Genomic DNA, 19,019 nt, shown 5'->3' on the forward strand with positions numbered 1-19,019 from the left:
AATTTTGATTAATTATTAACCCTTCTACTTCTGGTAGTATTTTCACGCTCCTGCTTAGGACCTTTGCCCAGTACTATATATGGAAATCAAGAACATTTTCTCAAGTTGCAAAGGGAAATAGTTTTGACCATTTGGTTCCATGACCGGAGCCCGCCATCAGACCGCCCGCTGAGCATCTTCCTGACATCTTGCTTCCTTCCAACAAAAAAAATCACAATCCCTAGGAAACCTTCAAGGTCGTTGCCAGACCTGGTATCAGGGAAGGCTCGGAATAGTACGGCCGATAACGCTCATCACAGTCTGGATTTTCTGTACTGTAACATTTTTAAGAAACTATTTCGATGTGTTATAACTTGTATCTCCTCATCGATAGATATGGGATTGATTGATTTAGAACTTTATTTTTATGGCTCGCACATTCCATAGAAATCTCACAAGTTCGTGATTGCCTTGTAAGATGTGATATGGTGAGAGGTCCTGAAGCGAATCGCAGTTAGTAATGAGAGTCTACATACCTGTATATTTGTATCTCTGTATGCCTATATAGCTGTATATCTATGTACCTGTATACCCCATGACATGGGAGTTGAATTCATCACGCGGACCCCACTACGGGCTGTGAAATGTTCTATTATCTTGCTTTGTGACTTGTTTATTTACGTTTGTACATAATGGGGGAGGGGGGTCTTTATTAATTTCCTGACAATTGTAAGACTCAACAGATATCTCCCTCCTGTACGCATGTCTACACTAGTCACAACCTACTGTAGATTTGTGGTACAACTCTCATCAGTTTCTGGCACGAGTCGGATAATTGATTATGGCATTGAATGTAGCCTGGAAAACCATAATACTGCCCAGTGTGAACATCAATGCCTAGAATACCCCACTACTGCTCACGATGCCCATCAATGCCTAGAATACCCTAGTACTGCCCACAGAGCCCATCAAAGCCCAAAAACCCTCTACTACGTCCCACAGCACCCATCAATATCCGTAATACTCTACTACTGCCCACAATGTCCATCGATGCCTGGAATACCCTACTACTGCCCACAATGTCCATCAATGCCTGGAATACCCTACTACTGCCCACAATGTCCATCGATGCCTGGAATACCCTACTACTGCCCACAATGCCCATCAATGCCTAGAATACTCTACTACTGCCCACAATGCCTATCAATGCCTAGAATACTCTACTACTGCCCACAATGCCCATCAATGCCTGGAATACCTTACTGCTGCTCACAATGCCCATCAATACCTGGAATACCTTGCTACTGCCCATCAATGTCTGTAATTTCCTACTACTGCCCACAGTGCCCATCAATACCTGGAATACCCTACTACTGCCCTCAATGCCTGAAATACCAACTATATTCCACAGTGTCCATCAATGCCTGGAATACCCTAGTACTACCCACAGTGCCCATCAATACCTGGAATACCTTACTACTGCCCAAAATGCCCATCAGTGCCTGGAATATCCTACTACTACCCATCAATGTCTGTAATTCCCTACTACTGCCCACAGTGCCCATCAATGTCTGTAATTCCCTACTACTTCCCACAGTGCCCATCAATACCTGGAATACCCTACTACATCCCATAATGCCCATCAATGCCTAGAATACCCTAGTACTGCCCACAGAGCCCATCAAAGCCCAAAAACCCTCTACTACGTCCCACAGCACCCATCAATATCCGTAATACTCTACTACTGCCCACAATGCCCATCAATGCCTGGAATACCCTACTACTGCCCACAATGCCCATCAATGCCTGGAATACCCTACTACTGCCCACAATGTCCATCAATGCCTGGAATACCCTACTACTGCCCACAATGTCCATCGATGCCTGGAATACCCTACTACTGCCCACAATGTCCATCGATGCCTGGAATACCCTACTACTGCCCACAATGTCCATCGATGCCTGGAATACCCTACTACTGCCCACAATGTCCATCGATGCCTGGAATACCCTACTACTGCCCACAATGCCCATCGATGCCTAGAATACTCTACTACTGCCCACAATGCCCATCAATGCCTGGAATACCTTACTGCTGCTCACAATGCCCATCAATGCCTGAAATACCAACTATTGTCCACAGTGCCCATCAATGCCTGGAATACCCTACTACTGCCCTCAATGCCTGAAATACCAACTATATTCCACAGTGTCCATCAATGCCTGGAATACCCTAGTACTACCCACAGTGCCCATCAATACCTGGAATACCTTACTACTGCCCAAAATGCCCATCAGTGCCTGGAATTATCCTACTACTACCCATCAATGTCTGTAATTCCCTGCTATTGCCCACAGTGCCCATCAATACCTGGAATACCCTACTGCTACCCACAGTGCAAATCAATGTCTGGATTGCAAAATTTCTATAACTGTGTTGTATAGTCTTAAAGAAACTATTTCTATCAGATATAACTTGTCTGTTTTCAGTATATAACAATTTGATTTATAGGATAGTTATATTTTATTGATAGAACATTCCACAGATACATCACCTATAGCACATGAAGTCCTAAATTTTAATTTTAAGTGCAAGATTAAACCAAATACATTCAATAAATAAAAATATAATAGTGGGAGAAATGGGTCTAATTGGTGAAAAAAGTACCGTATATACTCGAGTATAAGCCGACCCGAATATAAGCCGATCCCCCTAATTTTACCACAAAAAACTGGGAAAACTTATTGACTAGAGTATAAGCTGAGGGGGAGCTCAGCAGCTACTGGAAAATTTCAAAAATTAAAATGGTCAGAGTTTTTGGGTGCAGTAGATGCTGGTTAAGGGGAAGGGGTGTTTTGGTTGTCTGTCTGCCCCTTCCCTGAGCTTGAGGACTGGGTTTTTTTCCCCCACTTGGAATTCAGCCTGGCTGACTATAGGGGATCTGCAGTGCTCCTATTAACCCCTTCCCGATGGAACAGGAGCACTGCAGATCCCCTATATTCAGTAGACAAGGCACTGTCAGACACAGGGATACCTAATGTGTATGTGTTTCACAGTCATTTTCTACTTTGAGGGCAGGTTCACACCAGCGCCCAATCTCCGTTATGCAGGTTTCCGTTTCCTGCCCGAGAAACATTCACGGGTTTGAAAAGTGTCCGCCGGTGAGCGTCTTCTACTCTCCGCATTGAAACCGTTTTTTTTTTAATTTTTTTAAGTCGGACATGCAGGACTTTGTGTCCGGTAAAAAAAAAAAAAAAAAAAAATTAGTTTCACCATGGGCAGCAGACGACGCTCACCGTCAGACACTGAATGTCGGTTTCTGTCCTCTGCCGACAGAAAACGGAAACCTGCATAACTGAGCTAAGGTGCTGGTGTGAACCCGCCTTTATATGTATTCTAGGGAAAGGAGTGATTTATAACTTTTATTTATTTTATTTTTTATTATATTTTTTTAAAACTTTTTTTTTTTTTTTTACTATTATTTTAGCCCCCCTGGGGGATTTGAACCTGCAGTCATTTGATTGCAAGTCCCATAGATGGCAATAGACCAGCCGCAATAGTAATATAGCGATGACAGGCTGGGAGCCTTCATTAGGCTCCCGGCTGTCATCGGAACAGGTCGGCTCCTGCAAGCTCGCTGTGCAGGAGCCGGCCTGCAACTTTAAAGGTATGGGGCTGGTGGGGACCGGCCCCGAGGGCTAATTTTGAACTTGGAGGGGGGAGGGCATCTCTGGAGGGCACCTCCGCTGTAACGCTTACAGTGGAGATGCTGAAGCTTATGCTTACAATCAGAGATCACAGGCATAAGCTTCAGCATCTCTGCTGTAAGCATTACAGTGGAGGAGCCGGTTTCTATGGCGAGCGCTCTGCAGAACATTACACCATTACATTTACAGACCCGGCATCCGGACCCGGATCCAGACACCGGGGTGGGTGCCGGGGCCCACAGCATCACCACGCTCCTGCCAGGAGCACGGCAATGCTGTACATTAAAAACTGCAGAAGTACTTACGGTACTTCTGCTAGCAGGCCAGGAAGCAGACACATGCCGGGTGCGGGCCTGAGCTTACGTGGCCACATCACCCGGCGTGTGATGGAGCGGTGGGCGGGGGGCAGGGTCTGCTATCCTGGCCTGCTACCAGAAAATTACCGTAATGACCCGAATATAAGCCGAGGAGCACTTTTTCAGCACAAAAACTGTGCTGAAAAACTCGGCTTATACTCGAGTATATACGGTAATTTTGTAGATTACAACAACTGTAATGATATGATGTTGTCATTAAATAGCGATAGAAAATTTTCTCCCCAAACAGTAAATTGTATAGATGATTTATTGTAAGCTCTGCCATAGACCCGGCCTAGAAGACCTGATAACCAGACGCGCCCGCCTTATACTGAGGATTAAGGATAAGGCCCCACCTATCCAAATACAGTTAAAAACTAGAGATGAGCAAACGACATTCGATCGAATACAAGGCCGCAAATGCAGTAAAAATTTGTATCCCCTCCCACCTTTCCTGGCCCTTTTTTTGCACCAATAACTGTGCAGAGGAAGTGGGACAGGAACTACAACAACGGAGGCAGTAAAAAAAAATTGAAAAAACCCATTGGCTGCCGAAAACATGTGACCTCTGATTCATAAGAATAGTGTCGGCCATCTTCGTCTCAAAAAATGAATCACTGCTGCTGCATGGCTCTAGTCACCCCAAGGGCCCAAAACACTGCTGGTGTAAGCAGGGGTGAACCTTCCCCTTTCGCCGCCCGAGCTAACTGCAGAAAGCCGCCCCCCCCCCCCCGCCGGGAGGAGGGGGCGGATCGGGGGCGTGGCTGGGTGGATCGGGGGCATGGACGAGTGAAGGGGCGGAGCTTAGCCCCGTTCGCCGGCAGAGAGTAGGCCCGGAGAGTGCCTGCTCTCTGCCTGAGCGTGAGGGGAGGCTGGCGGAGCAGCGCTGCTCCAGTGGCCTCCCCAGAGCACCGCTCGGTGATAAGCCAGTCCAGGACAGCTTGTCCTGGACTGGCTTAGGTTAGCAAAAATGCCGCCCTCCCTGAGGCCCTGGCATAGTGCCGCCTGAAGCGCGGCACTGGGTGTAAGGCTCAACTCACCCAAAGGGCCAACAAATCTCTGCTGGTAGCTCAGCTTAAGGGCCTGTAACTTAATTTGGAAGAGGAATACCACTATGATTAAGGGACACTAAAAATCAGTCCCGAAAAGCGTCAGCGGTTCTTGGTTTTATTTTCACATTTTTCCTATCTTTTTCTCAGCATGTCTTGCTGTTAAACCACTGAATGTATTCACCCATTTGGGGCAAGTCCTTTTAAAAGTATGAAATTAAGTTTTTTTTTTTTTTTTTTTTTTTTTTTTTTAAAACCTCCTGTGAGCTGCAGATCCTTCAAACTTTGTTTTATGGAATTTTTTCTCATAGTTATATTCTTGCACATAACAGCAGTATTATAATAGTTCTATTCTTATACATAACAGCAGTATTATAGTAGTTATATTCTTGTACATAGGAGCAGTATTATAGTAGTTATATTCTTGTACATAGGAGTAGTATTATAGTAGTTATATTCTTGTACATAGGAGCAGAATTATAGTAGTTATATTCTTGTACATAGGAGTAGTATTATAGTAGTTATATTCTTGTACATAGGAGCAGTATTATAGTAGTTATATTCTTGTACATAACAGCAGTATTATAGTAGTTATATTCTTGTACATAGGAGTAGTATTATAGTAGTTATATTCTTGTACATAGGATGTAGTATTATAGTAGTTATATTCTTGTACATAGGAGTAGTATTATAGTAGTTATATTCTTGTACATAGGATGTAGTATTATAGTAGTTATATTCTTGTACATAGGACCAGTATTATAGTAGTTATATTCTTGTACATAGGAGGTAGTATTAAAGTAGTTATATTCTTGTACATAGGAGTAGTATTATAGTAGTTATATTCTTGTACATAGGAGTAGTAGTATTATCGTAGTTATATTCTTGTACATAGGAGTAGTATTATAGTAGTTATATTCTTGTACATAGGAGCAGTATTATAGTAGTTATATTCTTTTACATAGGAGGTAGTATTATAGTAGTTATATTCTTGTACATAGGAGTAGTATTATAGTAGTTATATTCTTGTACATAGGAGGTAGTATTATAGTAGTTATATTCTTGTACATAGGAGTAGTATTATAGTAGTTATATTCTTGTACATAGGAGCAGAATTATAGTAGTTATATTCTTGTACATAGGAGCAGAATTATAGTAGTTATATTCTTGTACATAGGAGTAGTATTATAGTAGTTATATTCTTGTACATAGGAGCAGTATTATAGTAGTTATATTCTTGTACATAACAGCAGTATTATAGTAGTTATATTCTTGTACATAGGAGTAGTATTATAGTAGTTATATTCTTGTACATAGGATGTAGTATTATAGTAGTTATATTCTTGTACATAGGAGTAGTATTATAGTAGTTATATTCTTGTACATAGGATGTAGTATTATAGTAGTTATATTCTTGTACATAGGACCAGTATTATAGTAGTTATATTCTTGTACATATGAGCAGTATTATAGTAGTTATATTCTTGTACATAGGAGGTAGTATTAAAGTAGTTATATTCTTGTACATAGGAGTAGTATTATAGTAGTTATATTCTTGTACATAGGAGTAGTAGTATTATCGTAGTTATATTCTTGTACATAGGAGTAGTATTATAGTAGTTATATTCTTGTACATAGGAGCAGAATTATAGTAGTTATATTCTTGTACATAGGAGTAGTATTATAGTAGTTATATTCTTGTACATAGGAGCAGTATTATAGTAGTTATATTCTTGTACATAACAGCAGTATTATAGTAGTTATATTCTTGTACATAGGAGTAGTATTATAGTAGTTATATTCTTGTACATAGGATGTAGTATTATAGTAGTTATATTCTTGTACATAGGAGTAGTATTATAGTAGTTATATTCTTGTACATAGGATGTAGTATTATAGTAGTTATATTCTTGTACATAGGACCAGTATTATAGTAGTTATATTCTTGTACATATGAGCAGTATTATAGTAGTTATATTCTTGTACATAGGAGGTAGTATTAAAGTAGTTATATTCTTGTACATAGGAGTAGTATTATAGTAGTTATATTCTTGTACATAGGAGTAGTAGTATTATCGTAGTTATATTCTTGTACATAGGAGTAGTATTATAGTAGTTATATTCTTTTACATAGGAGGTAGTATTATAGTAGTTATATTCTTGTACATAGGAGTAGTATTATAGTAGTTATATTCTTGTACATAGGAGGTAGTATTATAGTAGTTATATTCTTGTACATAGGAGTAGTATTATAGTAGTTATATTCTTGTACATAGGAGCAGTATTATAGTAGTTATATTCTTTTACATAGGAGGTAGTATTATAGTAGTTATATTCTTGTACATAGGAGTAGTATTATAGTAGTTATATTCTTGTACATAGGAGGTAGTATTATAGTAGTTATATTCTTGTACATAGGAGTAGTATTATAGTAGTTATATTCTTGTACATAGGAGCAGTATTATAGTAGTTATATTCTTTTACATAGGAGGTAGTATTATAGTAGTTATATTCTTGTACATAGGAGTAGTATTATAGTAGTTATATTCTTGTACATAGGAGTAGTATTATAGTAGTTATATTCTTGTACATAGGAGCAGTATTATAGTAGTTATATTCTTTTACATAGGAGGTAGTATTATAATAGTTATATTCTTGTACATAGGAGTAGTATTATAGTAGTTATATTCTTGTACATAGGAGCAGTATTATAGTAGTTATATTCTTTTACATAGGAGGTAGTATTATAGTAGTTATATTCTTGTACATAGGAGTAGTATTATAGTAGTTATATTCTTGTACATAGGAGTAGTATTATAGTAGTTATATTCTTGTACATAGGAGCAGTATTATAGTAGTTATATTCTTTTACATAGGAGGTAGTATTATAGTAGTTATATTCTTGTACATAGGAGTAGTATTATAGTAGTTATATTCTTATACATAGCAGTAGTATTATAGTAGTTATATTCCTGTACATAGGAGGTAGTATTATAGTAGTTATATTCTTGTACATAGGAGTAGTATTATAGTAGTTATATTCTTGTACATTGGAGGTAGTATTATAGTAGTTATATTCTTGTACATAGGAGTAGTATTATAGTAGTTATATTCTTGTACATAGGAGTAGTATTATAGTAGTTATATTCTTGTACATAGGATGTAGTATTATAGTAGTTATATTCTTGTACATAGGACCAGTATTATAGTAGTTATATTCTTGTACATAGGAGGTAGTATTAAAGTAGTTATATTCTTGTACATAGGAGTAGTATTATAGTAGTTATATTCTTGTACATAGGAGTAGTAGTATTATCGTAGTTATATTCTTGTACATAGGAGTAGTATTATAGTAGTTATATTCTTGTACATAGGAGCAGTATTATAGTAGTTATATTCTTTTACATAGGAGGTAGTATTATAGTAGTTATATTCTTGTACATAGGAGTAGTATTATAGTAGTTATATTCTTGTACATAGGAGGTAGTATTATAGTAGTTATATTCTTGTACATAGGAGTAGTATTATAGTAGTTATATTCTTGTACATAGGAGCAGTATTATAGTAGTTAGATTCTTGTACATAGGAGCAGTATTATAGTAGTTATATTCTTGTACATAGGAGCAGAATTATAGTAGTTATATTCTTGTACATAGGAGCAGAATTATAGTAGTTATATTCTTGTACATAGGAGTAGTATTATAGTAGTTATATTCTTGTACATAGGAGCAGTATTATAGTAGTTATATTCTTGTACATAACAGCAGTATTATAGTAGTTATATTCTTGTACATAGGAGTAGTATTATAGTAGTTATATTCTTGTACATAGGATGTAGTATTATAGTAGTTATATTCTTGTACATAGGAGTAGTATTATAGTAGTTATATTCTTGTACATAGGATGTAGTATTATAGTAGTTATATTCTTGTACATAGGACCAGTATTATAGTAGTTATGTTCTTGTACATATGAGCAGTATTATAGTAGTTATATTCTTGTACATAGGAGGTAGTATTAAAGTAGTTATATTCTTGTACATAGGAGTAGTATTATAGTAGTTATATTCTTGTACATAGGAGTAGTAGTATTATCGTAGTTATATTCTTGTACATAGGAGTAGTATTATAGTAGTTATATTCTTGTACATAGGAGGTAGTATTATAGTAGTTATATTCTTGTACATAGGAGTAGTATTATAGTAGTTATATTCTTGTACATAGGAGCAGTATTATAGTAGTTATATTCTTTTACATAGGAGGTAGTATTATAGTAGTTATATTCTTGTACATAGGAGTAGTATTATAGTAGTTATATTCTTGTACATAGGAGTAGTATTATAGTAGTTATATTCTTGTACATAGGAGCAGTATTATAGTAGTTATATTCTTTTACATAGGAGGTAGTATTATAGTAGTTATATTCTTGTACATAGGAGTAGTATTATAGTAGTTATATTCTTATACATAGCAGTAGTATTATAGTAGTTATATTCCTGTACATAGGAGGTAGTATTATAGTAGTTATATTCTTGTACATAGGAGTAGTATTATAGTAGTTATATTCTTGTACATTGGAGGTAGTATTATAGTAGTTATATTCTTGTACATAGTAGTAGTATTATAGTAGTTATATTCTTGTACATAGGAACAATATTATAGTAGTTATATTCTTGTAAATAGGAGTAGTATTATAGTAGTTATATTCTTGTACATAGGAACAGTATTATAGTAGTTATATTCTTGTACATAGGAGTAGTATTATAGTAGTTATATTCCTGTACATAGGAGGTAGTATTATAGTAGTTATATTCTTGTACATAGAAGCAGTATTATAGTAGTTATATTCTTGTACATAGGAGTAGTATTATAGTAGTTATATTCTTGTACATAGGAACAGTATTATAGTAGTTATATTCTTGTACATAGGAGTAGTATTATAGTAGTTATATTCTTATACATAGCAGTAGTATTATAGTAGTTATATTCTTGTACATTGGAGGTAGTATTATAGTAGTTATATTCTTGTACATAGTAGTAGTATTATAGTAGTTATATTCTTGTACATAGGAACAATATTATAGTAGTTATATTCTTGTACATTGGAGGTAGTATTATAGTAGTTATATTCTTATACATAAGAGCAGTATTATAGTAGTAATATTCTTGTACATAAGAGCAGTATTATAGTAGTTATATTCTTGTACATAGGAGGTAGTATTATAGTAGTTATATTCTTATACATAGCAGTAGTATTATAGTAGTTATATTCTTGTACATTGGAGGTAGTATTATAGTAGTTATATTCCTGTACATACTAGTAGTATTATAGTAGTTATATTCTTGTACATAGGAGTAGTATTATAGTAGTTATATTCTTGTACATAGGAGCAGTATTATAGTAGTTATATTCTTGTACATAGGAGGTAGTATTATAGTAGTTATATTCTTGTACATAGGAGTAGTATTATAGTAGTTATATTCGTATACATAGCAGTAGTATTATAGTAGTTATATTCTTGTACATTGGAAGTAGTATTATAGTAGTTATATTCTTGTACATAGGAGTAGTATTATAGTAGTTATATTCTTGTACATAGGAACAATATTATAGTAGTTATATTCTTATACATAAGAGCAGTATTATAGTAGTAATATTCTTGTACATAAGAGCAGTATTATAGTAGTTATATTCTTGTACATAGGAACAGTATTATAGTAGTTATATTCTTGTACATAGGAGTAGTATTATAGTAGTTATATTCTTGTACATAGGAACAGTATTATAGTAGTTATATTCTTGTACATAGGAGTAGTATTATAGTAGTTATATTCTTGTACATAGGAACAGTATTATAGTAGTTATATTCTTGTACATAGGAGTAGTATTATAGTAGTTATATTCCTGTACATAGGAGGTAGTATTATAGTAGTTATATTCTTGTACATAGAAGCAGTATTATAGTAGTTATATTCTTGTACATAGAAGCAGTATTATAGTAGTTATATTCTTGTACATAGGAGTAGTATTATAGTAGTTATATTCTTGTACATAGGAGTAGTATTATAGTAGTTATATTCTTGTACATAGGAGTAGTATTATAGTAGTTATATTCCTGTACATAGGAGGTAGTATTATAGTAGTTATATTCTTGTACATAGAAGCAGTATTATAGTAGTTATATTCTTGTACATAGGAGTAGTATTATAGTAGTTATATTCTTGTACATAGGAACAGTATTATAGTAGTTATATTCTTGTACATAGGAGTAGTAGTATTATAGTAGTTATATTCTTGTACATAGGAGTAGTAGTATTATATTAGTTATATTCTTGTACATAGGAGTAGTATTATAGTAGTTATATTCTTGTACATAGGAACAGTATTATAGTAGTTATATTCTTGTACATAGGAGTAGTATTATAGTAGTTATATTCTTGTACATAGGAACAGTATTATAGTAGTTATATTCTTGTACATAGGAGTAGTATTATAGTAGTTATATTCTTGTACATTGGAGGTAGTATTATAGTAGTTATATTCTTGTACATTGGAGGTAGTATTATAGTAGTTATATTCTTGTACATAGGAGCAGTATTATAGTAGTTATATTCTTGTACATAGGAGTAGTATTATAGTAGTTATATTCTTGTACATTGGAGGTAGTATTATAGTAGTTATATTCTTGTACATTGGAGGTAGTATTATAGTAGTTATATTCTTGTACATAGGAGTAGTATTATAGTAGTTATATTCTTGTACATAGGAGCAGTATTATAGTAGTTATATTCTTGTACATAGGAGTAGTATTATAGTAGTTATATTCTTGTACATTGGAGGTAGTATTATAGTAGTTATATTCTTGTACATTGGAGGTAGTATTATAGTAGTTATATTCTTGTACATAGGAGTAGTATTATAGTAGTTATATTCTTGTACATAGGAACAATATTATAGTAGTTATATTCTTATACATAAGAGCAGAATTATAGTAGTAATATTCTTGTACATAAGAGCAGTATTATAGTAGTTATATTCTTGTACATAGGAGTAGTATTATAGTAGTTGTATTCTTGTACATAGGACCAGTATTATAGTAGTTATATTCTTGTACATAGGGGCAGTATTATAGTAGTTATATTCTTGTACATAGGAGTAGTATTATAGTAGTTATATTCTTGTACATAGGAGTAGTATTATAGTAGTTATATTCTTGTACATAGGAGCAGTATTATAGTAGTTATATTCTTGTACATAGGAGGTAGTATTATAGTAGTTATATTCTTGTACATAGGAGTAGTATTATAGTAGTTATATTCGTATACATAGCAGTAGTATTATAGTAGTTATATTCTTGTACATTGGAAGTAGTATTATAGTAGTTATATTCTTGTACATAGGAGTAGTATTATAGTAGTTATATTCTTGTACATAGGAGCAGTATTATAGTAGTTATATTCTTGTACATAGGAGCAGTATTATAGTAGTTATATTCTTGTACATAGGAGCAGTATTATAGTAGTTATATTCTTGTACATATGAGGTAGTATTATAGTAGTTATATTCTTGTACATAGGATGCACAGTAGTAGTAGTAGTAGTAGTAGTAGTAGTAGCAGTAGCAGTAGTAGTAGTTGTAGTTTAGTAGTTTAGTATTATTACAATAGGTATTATTATCAGATGTTTTTTTCTGGTCATTTTTCTCTCCCCTTTGAATAGACATTTTGCTCCACAATAGTAAAGTCCACTATGTAAATATCATTGAGTACATCAAATGATTCTGTGATTCTGAAGAATTCTGCTTTTCCCACCCTGTGACATGTTGATTTAGTTGGTTTCTTTATCTTTGTCACTGTGGTGAGAGGTTGTTTTCACTGCAGAATAATGACAGAATCTTCAGAACTTGAATGTGTCCGTGTTTAGACTTGACTATTTGTTCTCCAGCCTTTGATGTTCGTTATGAGGATTTCCTTCTTGTAGTGCCGACCCTCCGGATTGTATCACTCATCTGCACTAGGGCCATGGTGACGTAAACATTATTTGCCATTGTCTTACATTTGATGTCCTTTTTATGGCAACTTCTTGTGCAAAAGTGTCTAATATCCTATGCAGCCTCTCCCAGGACGCCGGTCACTAATTCCAGCCATTACACTGACAGGAGCTGTCACTTAGCCTTCTGCACACCCTGTATATCATATAACAGTTACTTCATGTGCAGAAATACTTCCACTCGCACGCTTGTACCTTCTGAAATCTTTGTGTCAGTCTTCACTGTACTTCTAGTATTATATTTACTTAGGTGGCATTTATATGTTTTTTGTCTATAAAACAAAGCATGACAGTGTAAAAAATCTTAAAGGGGATGTATCACAAGACAATAAGCACGTTTTTTATATTGCACTTATGTTTTTTAAGATTTTTTTTATTTCATTTTTTTTCATATCCAATTATAACTCTTTCCACTAAGCCTAATAATAGACAGACACTTGCCAATTCTGTAGGAGTTTTCTTTCTAGCATTACCATATTTACATCATAGACAGGATTACAACAGAAGATAACACCTCTATAGATAACACCACTGACCCATTATTACATCACTAAAGACAATAGATGACAATAGAATTAAATATTGACAATGACTGTAGTTCCTTCCCCTGACCTTTGGCCACTTGGCAGCAACCTCTTTCACATATGTGTGTTATGGGACAGTAACACAGATTTTGAACTTGAGATGTGTAATACTTTTTTTCTCCTGTGGGCGCGCTGCAGGGAAATTGGACACTAGTTGATATGTTCTCCAACAGCTGGTTGACCAATTTATCTCTAAATTAAGGGGGTGCACAGACTTAGAATGGCCCATGTGCCATATCCAAAATCATGAAAAATTGCTCACTGGGTCTCCATAGACAGACAGGTACATAGTCATCTGACCCCTATTGGCAGTGTGACGTCATCATTACATCATGCTGGAACTGATCCCTTCGGAACGTGTGAAGGGTTTATAGCTATATAAGCCCTGGTAAAATATTTAGTAGTCCAACAGGAAGATCATATAACATCAGGAGCTTTAGAAATTGTAAATGTACAGGTGTACCGCTAGGGAATCACATAGATCATGTGAGCGACACCCTGACAAAAGTGGATAAGCCATATGTAACATTGTATGGAATATTAAATGGTGTCATTATGAAGTGCAGGTAGCGAGGGGGGATGTAGATATTGATGTGGAGGGTAATCTGAATCCGCACAAGCTTTCTGTGGATGTATATAACCCGCTTTATTCCAGGAGGTCTTAACATGACAACTACAAAAGTCTGTAAGAAAATACCTCTGTATAAAATGTGAGTCCAACCCAAATTGTAAGTGCGCATTGTATAGACCGAGCTAAGTCTTGGAACATTTATGTTCCTGATAAACCGGCTTTACCAGTTCTGAGTGTCTGAAAAGATCATCTGTAACATTCAGTTTTAGTTCAGTGTAGAAGGTTATTATTATTGTTATTGTTTATTTATATGCCACCATTACTTCCAAGGTGCTGTATATTATTATATTAATCCCATGGTGCTGTACATTATTATATTAATCCCATGGTGCTGTACATTATTATATTAATTCCATGGTGCTGTACATTATTATATTAATTCCCATGGCGCTGTACATTATTATATTAATTCCCATGGCGCTGTACATTATTATATTAATTCCATGGTGCTGTACATTATTATATTAATTCCATGGTGCTCTGTACATTATTATATTAATCCCATGGTGCTCTGTACATTATTATATTAATTCCATGGTGCTGGACATTATATTAATCCCATGGTGCTGTACATTATTATTTTACTTCCATGGTGCTGTACATTATTATATTAATCCCATGGTGCTGTACATTATTATATTAATTCCATGGTGCTCTGTACATTATTATATTACTTCCATGGTGCTGTACATTATTATATTAATCCCATGGTGCTGTACATTATTATATTAATTCCATGGTGCTGTACATTATTATATTAATTCCATGGTGCTCTGTACATTATTATATTAATCCCATGGTGCTCTGTACATTATTATATTAATTCCATGGTGCTGGACATTATATTAATCCCATGGTGCTGTAAATTATTATATTACTTCCATGGTGCTGTACATTATTATATTAATCCCATGGTGCTGTACATTATTATATTAATTCCATGGTGCTGTACATTATTATATTAATTCCATGGTGCTGTACATTATTATATTAATTCCATGGTGCTGTACATTATTATATTAATTCCATGGTGCTGTACATTATTATATTAATTCCATGGTGCTGTACATTATTATATTAATTCCATGATGCTCTGTACATTATTATATTAATCCCATGGTGCTGTACATTATTATATTAATCCCATGGTGCTCTGTACATTATTATATTAATCCCATGGTGCTGTACATTATTATATTAATCCTATAGTGCTGTACATTATTATATTAATCCCATGGTGCTCTGTACATTATTATATTAATTCCATGGTGCTGTACATTTGGGGGTTACATACAGTACACATAATATACAGGTAGATATAATACTAACAATGACCGACTGGCACAGTGGGGTAGAGGGCCCTGCCCCCGAGGGCTTACAGTCTATGAGGGGAGAGGGAGAGACACAGAAGGTGAGGGGAGAGACTGTACAAGTGGCGGTGTGGTGGCAATAGTGTTATTGGGGGGTGAAGGCCTTCCTGAATAGCTGAGTCTTCAGCGCCTTCTTGAATCCTGTGATTGTGGGGGTCAGTCTTATGTGTCTTGGTAGGGAGTTCCAGAGTATGGGAGATGCACGGGAGGAATCTTGGAGATGGTTGTGGGAAGAGTGTTAGAGGTTTATTTTTATGATGTTTAGATCATTCTCCTTCATCTTATTGATTATAAATAACATTTATCATATCTATAGGATTGGTGAAGGACCCACCACTGAGTTGCCACCAAACCCTACATCGGAGGTCCTGACCCCCTCATTCCTCCTTACTAGGGAGAAGTGAACCTATTCAGATCAAACCTGATTCCACTTGAATTTTCCAAACCATTTAGACTCAATCCAAAACTTGTGGGGTTTGTCACCCACAAAACTCTATATCCTATGTGGTCTCTTCAGACCCCGGTGTATAATAAGTGGTGCCAGGGGAAGTTAGGCAACATAGCAAAGAGTTATAGTCTTTGGGCCACCACACCTATTATGGTGATTACTGGGGGTCCAGAGGTGTTTCCTTCAGAGATCTGACATTGCCCATTTCTGTGGATCAGTCAGATGTGTCATGTTCAGGTGTAGTCAGTTCATGATATATGGGCCATATGTTGGTTGCCTTTCCAGGACTGAACACTGGACTCACAGCAAGACGGTTATTTTTGGTGCTGTGAGTCATTGTCTAGCTTCAGGATTCGCCCATTCTATAATCATCTTTTCAGTGAAGGAAAGTAGTCCTGTAATTCGGCACTGACTCACCGTGTCCTAGATGACTACTATGCTGTGAGACCAGATCCTCGGATGGTTTTCAGTCTGGGAAATACATCTTACATCTGGTTTGTATATCATGGGTTGAATATTTTCCTAAAACAAGCCTTAGTATTTTTGAATGGACTGGATTAGGGTCTGTGGGTATCTCTGAGCTAAGTATTAGAGGGCCAAGTGTATAAAAGCTGGGGCAAAGAAAAGAGGGAGGAGATGGCCACTGGAGCCAATCGGGTTACTTTGTTAATTTTTTAATGGCTACTATGGAGAATGTATTATCTTTTTTTATATCCATCGCCCCTGAACTTGGGTCCTTTCTTTTTTTCTAGTGCTCGGACTGGTTCTCTATATTCAGTCTACCAATACCAATTCAGTCTACTGGTTAGTTATCATTAGGGATCGGCAAACTTGCTGTTGCTATACTCACAGTTATAAAACACAGATACCCACTCCTCCTCACCGACACCCAAGAGAGGCGAGTACCTATATATTTTATTTCTATAGATACTCCCATGGACTCTTGGGTTTGATTCTTGGGTTTGTCGAACCCCAACATTTTTGAAAAAAATTGTATGAACCTGGCTCGTTTTGAACCGATTTGCTCATGTCTAATTATCACCCCATTCCATGGGTGTCCATTGCGTGTTATTAAAAGAGCCAGCCAACCCCAAATGATAACAGATAAATAATGCTAATATATAAGGCCCAAATCAAATATATAAAGGGGGAGGACTAGAGATGAGCGAGTAGTATTCGATCGAGTAGGTATTCGATCAAATACTATGGTATTCAAAATACTCGTCCTCGATCGAGTACCACTCACTATTTGAATGGAAAAGTTCGATGCAGAACCAGCATTGATTGGCCGAATGCTATACAGTCGGCCAATCAACGCTGGTTCTTCTCCTACCTTTAGAAGTCTTCTCCGTGCAGCTTCCCCACGGCGTCTTCCGGCTCTGAATTCACTCTGCCAGGGATCGGGCCTGGGCAGAGCCGACTGCGCATGTCCGCTTGTAGTGTGGGCATGCGCAGTCGGCTCTGCCCCGGCCCGATGCCTGGCAGAGTTAATTCAGAGCCGGAAGATGCCGCGGGGACGCTGCCTGGAGGAGACTTCTTGGAGGACCCAGCCCGACCCTCACTCGTGGACTTGGTAAGTATAATTTGATTGAATGTTGCCTACCCCTGAAACGAGCATTTTCCCCCCATAGACTATAATAGGGTTCGATATTCAATTCGAGTAGTCGAATATTGAGGGGCTACTCAAAACGAATATCGAACCTCGAACATTTTACTGTTCGCTCATCTCTAGTGCAGATCTCTTTTGAATCTTCTTCTTCCACACTATTCAGACTGTACATTGAAGAACTGTGGTGGTGGAGCCCCCTAGATGGTAAAAACATTGTCTGTTTTTGCCCAACCTTTGGTTACTGATGTCACCAATACCTTTAAGGACAGGAGATCTTAGGTTTGTTACCCCTTCCCCTCCACCATTGTTTGGGAGGTAGAAGAATAATTGACTCTCTTCCCTGGTTTCTCACCTTCACCTTTCCTGGGCTCGGTCTTGGCACCCTCTGGCACTTGGGTCTTCTTTACTAGGCAGCCACAATGTCTCCCAACTCGATTCCTGAGGTCATTGGCCACCTCTCTGATCTCCAACTAGTAAATCTAGAGTCTGAAAAGACCAAAGAGACCCCAGAATCTAAAAATTAGCTTAACTGGATTTGCATCAGTTGACCTCCAAAAATGTGGGGTTCCGGTGGAACCTGAAATTTATAGAAAGATATATTCCTAAAATACTTCATCTTTATAACATGTGGCACTTGTTCTCATACAGACACCCTGCATGGCCATAAGAGTTGCGTAATAGCATTCTTCCTGCAGCCACAGCAGGTGGTTTATGCCGCATGAGTTTCAGTTTTTACAAAAACATTTAATTTGTCTTCTTTTGTTAACATGTCTCAATATCACTAGAGGCGAAACCACATGGTGCACTGGATCCGTGAAGGGTCGCCTTGTGTGCATAAAGTAGAGCTGGGTTTGTTATATCACATACATGTTTTCCTGTGTTGTAGATGGTTTTCTTAAAAAAAAAAAAAAAACATTGAGTCAACACTCAATGGTGTCACAGGTTCTTATCTGTCTCTATCACTTGTTCTTATAGTTTCAGTAGCTGATACAAATGAATGACCCTATTTGTTCCAAGCCGGGTTCGACCCAATTATTCCAATTTGTTCATTTGTTAACAAAGCCCAATTAATGGCGATTCATCTTGGATAAACTAAAATTGCTCCTGCACCTTGCACTGTGTAGTGAAAATACAGAAGGAACACGTCATGACATCATCTGACGTCGCATATAGTATACAGGATACTGTGGGCAGGAACACAATGCATTTCAGTGATGGTGGAAGTAGAGGATGGATA

The sequence above is a fragment of the Leptodactylus fuscus genome, chromosome 6, assembly GCF_031893055.1.
Source record: "Leptodactylus fuscus isolate aLepFus1 chromosome 6, aLepFus1.hap2, whole genome shotgun sequence".
NCBI lineage: Eukaryota > Metazoa > Chordata > Amphibia > Anura > Leptodactylidae > Leptodactylus > Leptodactylus fuscus.